The following is a 14,053-nucleotide window of genomic DNA, read 5'->3' as shown; positions in this document are numbered from 1 at the left end:
CAGAAAAGATGCCTGATTGATGTAGGTTATAATTTTAAAACTTAGTTTTCTGCTTCTGCGTACACACATACTCACTAATTAACTTGAACAGCAGTTTATAAGACCAGTTTTGACTCTGCTCATTTAATGAACAAAATCCAATCAACCACCCTGTTAGCATAAATGGAAAATACATGTCTGCAAGAATGATAAATAACTGATTGCCATAGTGATTAGCATAACGTGCCACCTGGGAAGCTATTTGGCATTCAGCTCTCACTAGCACTTTTTAAGGATTGATACAAGTCTTGGTGTGCTTTGCATTGGACTTGCAGCTTATTTAAATAGGAAGACATCTTTCTAGATCTGATCACTGACATTTTCATTTTAAACTTTTACATTTCTGTTTATAAGAAAATGAATCATATTTTTCAAACTGTTGTGGGTGTTTTCACATAAAACGTATGTTTGGCTCATTCCATTAAAAAAAAACAAATTTATTTTTAGTGGTCCCATATGCTCCAAGCGTTATAGCTGAGCTAAACTAACCTTAGTAAAGCTGTTGCTGACTCACAGTTAAGCAACCTAGTGACTTCAGAGGCTGTGTGCTCTACTCTGGAAATTTTTAAAGCCATTGCATACTTCAGCTAACTGGGCTGTAGAGACATCCAGAAATGAAATACATCAGATGATCCCCTGGATTAAAAACTAGATGGTATTTTGAACACACTTGAGGTAATTTGGAACACTACTAACAGAGCACAGAATATCTACACTTGAAAAATGGGCAATTCAGTTACTCTTTTTAGTTCTTTAGCCTCAGTTCCAATTAGAACTACTCTTTAGCATATTGGGCCACATTTTTAACATATTAGCTTGTTCAATATCAGACAAAATCCCTTTCAGAGACAAAGTAAATCTGGGAGGCTTTTCAGAAGGCTGCCGTGCCTGTTACAGAATTGACTGAACTGTGGGCAAAGCTCCTCCTGGACTGCAGGATCTTGGGTCACCATCTCAGACTGGGTTAACTGAGCTGCATTGAGTGTTTCTTCCATCTTGCTTCTGTATGGGTTCACTTCAGCCCAAAAGAGTTGAAGCTGCAAATAAATTCTAGTTAAATTCTGCATGTTAATATGAAAATCTTGAATTAACTGATTAGGAAAAACAAGGAACTCATATGTTCAACTTACCCTATAAATTTAAAGGAGGCACAGCTTCCAGAGGCACAATGAAAACCAGGAGGGAGGGAAATAACCTCTTAAACTAGCATAGATGCAGAAGAGCTAAAAAAAAAAAAAAAAGTGTTTGAACTGTTCCTTGAGCTCCTAAGGACAGGCACTGAGCTATCATTCAGAGGAAGCACCCTATATAAATAAAAATGTTGCATTCAGTGTTTTCAGAAACTGGGTTATCTACACAGCAGCATCTAAGTATAAATGCAAATTGTCAATTCAAGGAACCCAGACAGGAAACTGGGATCTCACTGATCAGAAATATGGTGGAAACAAGAGTGACAAATGAATGCAGGAAAGTATAATAAAAGAAACTTAAAAACCCCCATGCTTCCAAAGCACATAATTTTAAATCTCAGAAACCGCATAATATTAGCTGAAAAAAAAGTTCCAGCAAAGAAGGAATTAAGTTAAATTTCCTATCTGTCTGGTGAATTTGAAATGTTTCTTGGCCATTCTTCCGTTATTAAATGTTAATGGAAGACACACTGGATTCCTACGGGATCCTGCCTGCCAGCTCTCCTTCCCTTGCCTGTACATCTCACTCTGAAATGTTGATCATAGGAACGAGATGCTCCCTATGTTCATGGTCTCTTCCATGCCTGAAGGGTGAAGACTTCTTCACCCGCCAGTAATTCTGAACTGACTGAAGACAAAACCCTGGCCTTCATTCTGACCCTCAGTAACAGGTCTAACCTGAGCAACTGCTGAGGAGCAGCTGCTTCCATTTTAGCTGCATAGCTCCTGCATAGCCTTGCATGACCTGCTTTGGGAATAAAAATGCCTAACCCACCCTAAAGTACACTGTGGAGGTGGACTTCAAAGGCTTGTGAATATTTAACCTGTTTTGAAGGGTTCGATTTTCATAATTCATAATATCTTAGGAAGTTTTACCTTCATCACAACCCTGGGAAATAGTTTCAGGTATGTTGCTTGAACAGCAGCTTCCCTGACTGTCCACTCAGAATATCTCAGAATGGCCCATGTGCAACCTAAATATATTCACATTTACATTATGCAGACATGCAAGAGAGAGATATGTTACACTACCTCTCACTTTGCCAACATTCATAAGTGTCCAAAACAGTGAAAAGCAGCCACTGAATAAAAAAGCCTTTCCCTTAAATGCACAAAGGCATTCATGACATTTGAAACTTTAGCATATTTTAAAGAGCTGAAACTACAAAAAAAGTTTGGGCCAGGTTTAAGTTTAAAATTGATTCTACAATTTTACTCATTCACCTAAATTATAGTCTAGCTAAAAGGACTTTTCCATTCAGTTTTGTAGTGTCTGTATTTCAGCCCAAGGCTTCCCCCATATACTACAGCAGCAAAGAAGTGGGAGTTTAAAACCTCTTTTTATGTGATGTAGTGGTTCTATATACAATTCACATTCATTGTCAAGCACACATGTAGGCATGTGCACATGTCTGATGTACCAAAATAAATATCATTTGACGTTGTCGTTAGGATTTCCTATCTTTCCTTGAATTCCTTTAAACCAGCATTGCTTAATGAATGATATTACAGTGCCTAATTAAGCAAGAAGTGACTAGGATAGATGGTGACCTTTTCCAAATGATTTCCATACATAACATGCTGCATGAAATGTGAAACTCTGGCTCCTGAATGAAACCTATCAAAAAGAAAGACTGTTCTCTTTTATACTACCACTCTAGAATGCTGTGTAAACGACCAGGATCTTTAAGGCAAAATCATAGTGTGTGACATTTCATTTTCATAACCTTTTCATTCCAACAAAGTATGTTTTTAATGGTATAATCCTTGTAAAATATTAATGATTTTGCTGAATGTGACAAAATTTATAAGGCAATATACTCAGCATCGTTTATAAGAATACCTATCATAAGTGCACTCCAGGTATAGAGAGACAATTCTACTGGAAAAGTGAAAAATTCAAGACAATATGTAAAATAAGCTGTGATTTGTGTATCACTGCATTGTATTATTAGCTTGAAAAATAGTTCTATTTCAAAGGAAATATCACTGAGCTTTGTAAAGTTTTCAAGGCCCAATCCTAAGTAACAATGAACCCATTTTAGGCAGAGATGATTTTTCACACAGAAGAAAATTTTAAATTATCTGTCTTATACTTAAAGCATCTTTCACACTGACCTTGCAAAGATCCTAAGTATATATCCTATAATTGGGTGCAAAGACCTCTGATGCATAGGTAACAGGAAACAGGTTTCTAGGGTACAAAATCAGTTTGAAAGGACATTTTCTGGTTTTACATATCAGGGAAAGTTCATTTCCATTTAAAAAAAAAAAAAAGGTCCTCTTCTTTCCTAATTATTCAAGCTCTACTGCTTTGTTTTATTGCTGGGAGGTTTAAGAGAGGGAAGGGAGTTACCTATGATGATGAAAAAAAATGATTCTGCTTAAGGCAGAAACCTGGAAATTTACTCCACAGGGATTTATTTTGTGGTCTTTTTGTACCTTTCCACCTCTCCTTTGAACATGTAGCTTTCTTTCTGTAACATCAAATTCTGGTGGCACATAGAGAAGGTAAGGTGTATAGAAATTATATTTACTGTATAAAACACATGAGATGATTGTAAATTTATGAAAGATTATGAGAAATTCATGCTGGGGTGTCCTTGGTTGGTATAGCTGTCTATTTCTAAATGAGTATCATAGGAAGAAGTTGTTATTTCTTCCCCTTGAGTGAAGTGACCAGCTCAATGTAGAGAGAGAGTCAGAAGAGCTTACCTTCAGCTGTTTCCATATAAGAAGATGGAACTGTTATAGTAATATTCCCCACAAGAACACACACAAGGGCAGAGAATAGGGGAAAGAAATATTTCCAGGTAGTCACAGTAGAATGTAAAAACACTCCTCCAGAAATCTGTCATGAAACTGGGGAAAAAAATAGCATTTTATCCATGAACTAGCCAAATGTGATTATAGCATAGTCTGTGTAAAAGACAGTATTTTACCTTGTAAGACTCCAAGGTATCAGGATCATAATCTATTCTTAGGAATCCCAGAGACAATACTGACTGATTAAATAATGGTCTACTTAAAAATAGACACAGTTTTCTGTGTATCACTTTTGCAAAAGAGGAAGTATTTATTTGTAATGCAGTTTGAGAGTTTTAGATTAAAAGTCTAATGTACATTTATTCATTCCCACAAGTATTGCTGAGTTGTTAATATTCACCTCAGAACCTGATGCTCATTAGGTGTTAGACACCTTGAAATGAGTCATGTCAGTTTCATGTTGTTTAATTTAGATGTAGTTAGACATTCTTTTCAATTTTTTAATTCCACAGCTTTATGTTTATTCAAATATTTTATTTCATTTCTGCTGCAATTACTTTTCAAGTTAAAAAAATTTTAGTTCAATTTAGTACAAAGACAAACTTTTTCAAAAATATAGCTCTTTAAAACTTACAGTCAAGTCAATTCACAGATCAAAGTAAACTAGGTTCAATAATGATCCTTTTTTAAAGTTAAATTGCATTCCAGACACCCGATATAATGAAGTAGAAAGATGTATTATAGTCCTTAAGAAAATCATTGGCAAAAGGTAGCAGTTTTAGACCAAGGCAAGGTGAGAGTAGTGACCGAGTGTTTGCTTGGGTTAGCACAAGGAGCTGTGAGAGTCAACAACTCAATTAAAATGATTGTTTTTTCAGGGCATGGAAAGACAACAGGGGACAAATGAAAAGACTAACAGATGAACTGTTCATTCAACTTAAAATCTTTATAAATTGCAAGAGAACATCAAGATCATTCTGTCCTTTCACATCAAAGTTATCACTAATGTGAAGCTTGCTCTGTTTCAATTATAATACCAGCAGCAGGTTGCTAAGACCTTTGTGGTCAGTGCTCTTTTTCCAAGAGGTGGTCCTCATTATGTGCTAGAATAGCTTCCTGTGTAATTAAACTCTGCCTTGGCAAGATGGCTTCTACCGTCCTCTCTGCTATCAGGTATTTCACAGTTGTGAAATAAGTGCTTGGACATTTTTTTGTGGTTTGGCTTTGGAGCTATGGCACAGTGATAGCAGGGAATGTAGACTTTATCATGAGATGCTTCTCCAGAAAGCAGGATCCTGGTGTTTGCCCCAGTGTAGATGGTAACTGAACTTAGAGGCCTTCTGGAAATTTATTCCACTGATTTTCCCTCCTCTCAAACACACGTTCTGACTCTTGTATTTGCACCCTTTGCTTGTGAATTTCCTCATCTTTGGGAAGTTACCAAATTCAAATCATGAACAGATCTAATTTTGCAAGGACTTTTTGCCTTCTGATCATCTAGGCAGAACAGGCTGGCATTCACTGAAAAAGCCCTTCTGCATAAAGTGTACTACCCATTACACATTTTTACAAGGGAATTAAGCTATTGTTGCATGACTCTCAATGCTAAAGCTTAGACAGGAAGAATTAAGTCCTGATGTTAGGCTCTGCCAATAATCAATTAAGTCAAGTATTTGCGATAGCAGGAGCTGAAATTGATATCCCAGATTATCTAAGCATTGCACCTCACAGTCATTCCTGCTCCCTGGCAATTAGGTCACTTCTCTTTGACCTAATGAATTTTTGGTATAGCCATGATAACAGAGGAGCCTGCCCTCACAGTAACTTACACCTGAACAAAGATGAGGTAAAAATTGGTTGTATCCTTATTGGCACTTCAGTAGGTAAAGTACAAGGGCACCTGAGAGGAAATGCAATTTATGATGTTAGATAAAATGGGCAAGAACATAAAAAGATTCAGTGATTGGAAGCTGAAGCTAAACAAAAACAGATTATGAGCAAGATATACGTCTCTAACAGCAGGTATAAACACTAGAACAATTGCTGTCTCATGGACTTGCCACAAGAGAGAAGAAGCTTGCCAGTAAGTACTTAGGGATAGCCAGAAGTTAAGGTTTCTACGCAGGAAATTCTGAATCAAGTATTACGACCTGCTCTTCTCAGAAAGTTAAGATTAATTGGCCAGGGTATTCTCCTCTGTAATGACAACCCGTAATCTGCGTAAGCCAAGAAAAGTTGCAAGAGCCCTACTTCCAGATACAGAGAGAGCTCTGAGGTGAAAGAGAAGCCCAGAAGGTCTCACCACAGACCTGCCTCACCAGCAGCAACAGCAGAGCTGTACTGCGCTAGGCCAAGCTTTTGAAAACACAGCTTCAATAATTTCAGCATTTAAGACTGACTTTAAATGTTTTCTTATACAATTTTACCTTGTAAACACAGAAGTGTTCTAGTTTTTATAAGCAGTACGTTCTAATTATGTGGAGGAATTTCCCAGAATACTAAAGCATATGATATGTCCACAGTTCACTATTTAAGGGATGAAAAAGAGGTTGCTCGCTAATTAGAACAGCAGGGGAATAACAAAAAAAACTTAGGGCAGGAAGTAAGAGAAAAATAGCCAGGCATTTTACCCTTCAGAAAGGTTTACTTAAGCATTTCAAGCCATTTCAGTGCTAACAGGTCTCATTTTCCTGATGTAATTAGTAAAGGAAACAACAATTACCTGCAGGTTCATTAAATAAATCAGCACTCTTACTCATTGTGAAGTTAATGATCAGTAGTGCAGATGATTGTTATGGACACAGTTAGTGCAGCTGTTGGTATTCAGCAGCAACACTTTACTAAAGAGAGTATTACGCGGCTTTTAAATTTTGTCATTCAAATAGATGAATGTATTCTGCTTTTTCATTTAATAACTGAAAATTATTCTAACTGGAAGTGAGTTTTGCAGCCTAATTAAGAGAAAGGTTTTTCAGAGTGTAATAAATTAGCTGTCTTATGTCTGTTTCTATAAAACAGCTTTTGCTTACGTTCATGTCACGTAACTCAAACCCACCAGCAACATAATGCTAGTACTTATTGTTGTGAAACTCCCAATTTAATATCACTTAAGGAAATCTGGACCCATCAAAGTATTAGCTTTCTCTGCCAGGGATAGCCTCTCACACAGCAATTTCCATTCTAAGCTGGCTAGGAGCCTCTGTCTCATCCTGGTCCCAGCTTTGTAATATTCCACCTAGACATCAATAAAGCAATATACGTAGGCATGAAACCCTCCTCCTTTCGGACAACACATCTGAATGGTTCTTACACTTCTATACTAAGTTCTGCCACAATCTCAGGTTCATTTTAATGCTTTTGGTCTTTATTTTCAAGATGATTGATCATCTGGATCCACTGTGTGCATGTATATATTTATATTAAAAAAAGTCATCCAACACTTCTGAGGAAAAATAGTAGTGAACAGCTGTATTTGTCAGGAGAAAAAAAAACAACAACAAAAAAAAAACCACAAAAAAAACTTTCTACCATAAAAGCAGAGCTCATTGCTCATGACAGATGTCCTCTGAGAATTTTCTGAGACAGCGGTTGAAATTCTACAAGAACTAAAGCACAGGTACCCTCATCATCTCTGTTCTAATTGCACATTTCTTACCTACTTTCACAAGAATGAACTCAGAGCAGCTTGGTATAGACCAACTTTTATCAACCTAAAGTATCAGCATATCATATTTTTCTTCTTATTCTATTCCCAGGGAATGTAACATACTGATGTATAATAACTATTGGCATTATTTTTATAGCACAGTAGTACCACCATTGTCCTTTCAGCAGTCTTTCAGCTATCCAAGAAGGATTCCTGAACAAGTTCCACCTGTAAGGTTTTTCAAGCATTTTGTAGCTTGCACCTCTGTTGTAAAAATTGTTTAATATTAAAAATTAATTAGTGGCAGCTACTGCATTGCCTCATGATATTTTGATCATTTTTTTCCCTCCAGTCAGAATTTACCAGGATTTTGTGAGAGGAATAAACATGCCAACCATTGCCTTGGCCACGTTTAACTAGAACACAGCAACAGACAGATTTTGTCTTGCCCTTCCAGGAGGCAGAAAGCCAAGCAACATCCAGCTAACCAGCAGTCTGGGGGTCAGAGGAAACCTCTCCCCTAAACTGATCTGTTTCATAATTATTTGTTTTTGTAACACAAGAGTCAAAGGACAACCAAAAAGAACGTTTCATTTTACAAGGGCTTTGTGCAAACAATAGAGTAAGATTCACTACATGTCCAAAGAGCTTGGAAAGCAAACAATAGTTCACAGTCCCAATTATCATGCTTCAAAAGATGGAGGTATTTTCTTTTGGATCTGGCCTCCAAGTAATATAAATACCATTTTAATGTAAATTAATAGAAAGTGAGGAAAGAGAATTAAGCTAGCATATCAGTGTAATATAAACAGTTATCTCTGAAGTGAATGGCTTCAGGTATAAGGAACTGTTTAAAAACCAAATATAAATCACAAATAAATAGGAGAAAAAATTAAATTGGCTTTCAGAATTTTTCTCAGTATACTCAGCTGCAAAGTGGCAGGACATCCCAGTCCAAGAAAACAAATTACACTGCACATCAAAATAATAACACATCATTTTAAAACCCACCCTTTATTCAGCAGAAGCCCATTTACTAGATTTATGAAAAGGAATATTTCACAAACCCCAGAAGTTCAGCGAATATTAGTTACTCTATTTATTCCTACTGCATTTTAAGGTTATTCAGCTGGCAGTTGCTAAGGGAACAGCCTTCATTTATTTCAAGTGTTATCAGAACTAGAATACCGCTCTGCAAGAGATAAGACTGCAAGATCTAAATAAATGAGCAAAATATATATGTATGTGCGAGCACACACAAGCTCAGAGGTGAGGGGTAGGTGGCATTAGCTCAAATGAGTTTAAACAGCTTGAGTTTTGTTTAACTATCAAATTTTCTCATCTGCCTCTTACTGAAAATGTATGAGAATATTCTCAAAGAGTTCTCAACCTTTTCTATAAACACTATCAACTGCAAATAGTTACATGTTAGGCCATTGCTCGGGAATACAGGTTCCCTTTTGTTAAAGAAAGCATTTCAACTAAACAAGTTTTGCAAATCAGCAGGTGATGGTGATGTGGCACACATTCAAAAGGCAGCCCTGGCTAACATGAAAGCTAAGCGTTTGAAAGATGAGCATGCCAACATCAGTGAGAGAGAGAGTCGAACCTCCTACATGTCCCACTTTTGTTAAGCAGAAAAAAAATGATGCCTCAAGACAGAAAAAAGATTTTAAAGCATGTTCAGACAATGTCCTTCCCTCTCCTAGCAGGCTGGAAGTCTTGAATTAAATTAGAAGACTTGAAATCTCTTCTCTGGATCCTTTACATCTTTTCCTTGGGACTTGGCATCCTGACAGTCAGTGAAGATTACCTTTCCAAGTAGCTCCTATATGCACTTGTTCTGATGAGTCAACTAGGTAAAAGCATGGTTCCTAAAGGCTCACAGAAATCGCTGTAGAGGAGAATTTCCCTTTTGAAAAAGTGGCTGCCTGCCTCTGCCATGCAGAACAAGAGCCCAGACAAACCATGAGGATAGACTAAACCAACAGGGTGAGTGTTAGGACTGTGCTATTCCACAGTACGCTGGTGTCTTCTAGTCATTTTATTTCAGGAAAGAGTTGTCACAGGCAAAGACGACATCCACTGCTCTTCTCCCGCAGTGTACAGCATATGAAAATGCACTGAAGCTGGTACAAAGCAGCCTGTACTACCCCTTTGCTCTCTAAATCCCTCCGTCCTTTCCTAAGCTCTACAAAGAGCAATTTTGCAGCAAGCCCAAGACAACCTAGGAGCTAAATGGTGCTAATATACCTGAAAGTAAGGTATGTTCTTAGAAAGATTTCCTTCAGCTAAAGTACAGAAAGCTGCAAGGTTTCTTTCAGACCATGAGCCAAATCCTGAGATCTTTACTCACACTGTGCAAGTTCTCCATTTCTCCTAACACTACCTTGGAGTCCTGTACAGGTTTCCTGGGACAAGAGTTTGTGTAACAATGAAAAATACATAGCATATACGAAATTCCTCCATTGATACTTGCCTTTCAGGAAAAACATAAGGATGGAAGTTTTGGAATCCAAAATGCACTCATAAGAAGTACCCTCCATGAACAATCTTCTGTCAGAACCAATCTTGTTCTGCTCATTTGGGACTTTTTCTTATAAAAACAACATGAAATTGCTGTATTTGAAGTCTTTTCATTGTATTTCAGTGCAATTAGTAATCCTTCCCCTTCACTTTTAATGAGCATGAAAGTCTAAAGAAAAAAAAAATCTTGCACATCTGTCAGAGCAGACTACTATAGAACTGACAGAAGGGAAAATGATTGTTTGTAGCATCCTTACACTGTGCTTTGCTTGCACTGTGCAGAATACTCCATCAGACTTTGGAAAATACTTTCAATTTCACTGAGAGATAGGAATGCCATAGCTAGTCCTCAGATGATGTATTGGAAATGGGTTTGCTTAAGTTTTATAAATCCTGCCAGGAATTTTAAGACCTCTGCCTCCATACATAAGACATCAGGAGGAGCATTATGCAGGTACCTTCATATTTACAGTTTGTTTTGAGATATTTCTATGAAGTAGGTTAGAGTGAAGAAAACAACACAAAAAAACCCTCACTAAATTATCACAAAAGGCACAATATGGGGAATGATCTATGTATGCATAAATATATCAAGCTTAAGCATGGGGAAAAAAAAGAATTTCATGAAGTCTGGCATGCGTAAACCAGATCAGCCTGAAGCAATTTGCCTGACATTGTGGCAATTTACACTGTTTTGTACAATACTATTACATTATTCATTAAATGGTAGCATTAAATTAACAACTTGAAGCATCATGGGACCTTTCCATGCACGTGGAATTACTGCATTAGTGACAGCAGAATAAAAGTCTTGAATTCTCTATGTTTAAATCGAGCTACCTCCTCGCCTTTTACGATTGTGATTTATTGAATGATCACCAATGCACAGAGGCTTTGCTTGTATTGCCTTCCGTGCCTCATTAGGAAATCCTCTATAGGCAAGACAGGTTTTATTATCGCTGACAAGGAACGTGATAGCACACAGATTGCTAGATAAATTCTAGAGTGTCACAGGCACAGAAGATGCTGTACACTTGAATTGCACCATCGAGAGAGCTGGGAGGGGTTGCCCAGCAGCCTCCTGCCCCATTACACCACGTACATTGTCTTTAAGTTAAGGCTGGCCAGCCCATGGCCTTCTAATGCAACAATGGAAAAGAGTTGGATTTTGTTCCATTCTGTCAGTCACTTCTGTTGCTGAAGCTTCTAGGAACACAGTAACAGCACCACAGATCCAATGATACAAACTGGTTTTATGTGCTTTACATACTCTGCACAAGATCGGGATTGGAAGAAAGGCGCAAACATGAGGACAGGCACAAAAACTCGAGCATAGTGAAAAATAACTGTTGTGCCTACTGTACTGGTTTGGGCTGGGATAGAGTCAATTTTCTTCACAGCAACTTGGATAGTGCAATGTTTTGGCTTTGTGCTGAAAACTGTTGATAACACAGGGCTGTTTTCGTTCCTGCTGAGCAGTGCTTACACAGAGCCAAGGGCTGTTCTGCTTCTCACCCCACCCCACCAGCGAGCAGGCTGGGGGGGGCACAAGGAGTTGGGAGGGGACAAGACCGGGACAGCTGACCCCGACTGGCCCAAGGGGTATTCCAGACTGTAGGACGTCACACTCAACATATAAAGCTGGGGGAAGAAGGAGGTAGGGGGAACGTCTGGAGTGATGGCGTTTGTCTTCCCAAGTAACGTTTATGTGCGATGGAGCCCTGCTCTCCTGGAGATGAAATGTTTTCCTGAACACCTGCCTGCCCATGGGAAGTGGTGAATGAATTCCTTATCTGGCTTTGCTGGCATGTGTGGCTTTTGCTTTGCCTATTAAACTGTCTTTATCTCGACCCACAAGTTTTGTCACTTTTGCCCTTCTGGTTCTCTCCCCCATCCCACTGGGGGACAGTGAGTGAGCAGCTGTGTGTTGCTTAGCTGCCTTACTGGGATTAAACCACAACACCTACAAAAACTTCACAGATTCAGCAAAATAGACATATACAACAAAGAATAAAGACATTTAATTTCAGCACTTTTAAAATATAATAATTCACTTTTTCATTACAAGATTTTGAAAATGTTTTAAAGTTAATATTTATGGACTTGGCGGAAGATTAAATGGAATTATTTTTCATAAAACAAAACACTTCAGTCTCTCATGTCATTAAGGAAGGTAAAAAATTAATTCTGCACAGACCCCAATATATTTTTTATTCAGATAACAAATATAAAAATCAGCATAACTTCCTCTTTTCTTTGCAATCTTAAACTTTTATGGTCTTACTGAATATTGTTAAACAGCTGCAGAATGTCATGTCGGAGGCTTTAATTTTAGTGGAGTTGAAATCACATACCAGGAGCTACTTTCGAGGCATGACATTTTTAATGAATCCTATGAACCCTATTAGTGACACTGCATACCCTAAACTGCTACCTGTTGATATCATTTCTCATATTTATACCTATAAAAATGCAAGTCTTCTTTTAGTGTAGTGTCCTTACAGAGGATAAGAGATTAGACATATTGCTTCTACACACAGACTACAGATAAACATAAATAAAAATTTGAAAATATGAAAATATTACAGACAAATATAAATAATAACAAAGAGGTATTAAATGTTTAATTATTGATAATTTAAAATGTTAAATATTTGACCATTTTAAACAGCCACTGAAATGTCCCTACTATGGAGACATTATTGCACCTATCTTTAAATGTGAAAAATTCTAGCAAAGAGTTTATTCAAGAAAGATTAGAGACAAAAATCTGCCTATGTATTTGAATTTATGCATTTTCACCCTTTTTCATAGAAAATCTGTTTCCTTTTACAAAATGATAGCAACAAAATAGTCCCTAGAGTTAAGGTTAGAAAGGTCACCAAGCAATTATTCACCAAGTGGTCTCTGCCCTAGAAAAATAAGTTAAAATTTATATAAAGCTAAATTAAGGAGATTCCATCTGGAAGATAGTCATATATACTTAAATAATGATGAGGTATCATTTTGCTTAATGTTTCTTTATCTGTGGCTAACTGTAATAAAATAGTTGCCTGTGAGTCACCATGCATCAAATAAAATTCTGTAGTAATATTATAACTGAGAGTTTTCCATTGCTTTGTCTCATTCCACTTTTACATTATCATATCAACCCTGTCTAAGCTACAGTCCAGAGCTTTTGCTTAACTCAAACTATGAAGTCTGCAATCTTATGTTTTGCTCAATGGACCCCCCAGCTGCGGCTGTAGGGAGTTCAGCAAAGTTGAGTCTGTAGAATAAAAATTCAAGGGGAGAATTGGAAAATGCCAATATACTATAACTCTGTTTCACAACATTAAGCCCTGGCTTGGGAAATATATTGTTCTTGTCCTCAACAATAACCTGTGGTCTATTTGTGTTCAACTTTTTCTGTACACTGTAAAAGGCCTTGTTGTCAGAAATTAATTTGGTCTACTGTCCAAGCAGAAAACCATCTTCAATCACTCATACAAGACAAATATGTCCCCTGCAGTAGCAAAGAGTGAACAAACTAGGAAGAAAAAAAACAAAATAATTACAAATATAGACTAACCCTTTCTCACAGAAGCCAGAACTAAACACTGATTATGTCAAATATGGTCATAAAAACACACAATGCACTGGCATCTTACAGTGCCGGTGTTTCTGATGTCAATGAGATGTAGTCCCTGGAGAGTAATTCTGTAAAAAGACAAGTTAGTAGCATCCATATGCTTTGATGTATTATGTGTTGTATTTGTATATACATTTGTACTGTAGAATTTAATCCATTGGTCTTCTAGTTCCATTTAAATTGCTAAAATTAATATAATTTTGCTTAATCCAGAGCTTTGAGGACAGAACTGTCTAAAAATGTAAAATATTGAAA

Source organism: Haliaeetus albicilla, chromosome 20, assembly GCF_947461875.1.
Source record: "Haliaeetus albicilla chromosome 20, bHalAlb1.1, whole genome shotgun sequence".
NCBI classification, from domain to species: domain Eukaryota; kingdom Metazoa; phylum Chordata; class Aves; order Accipitriformes; family Accipitridae; genus Haliaeetus; species Haliaeetus albicilla.
The sequence above is the reverse complement of the archived record's forward strand: the minus strand, read 5'-3'. Positions refer to the sequence as shown.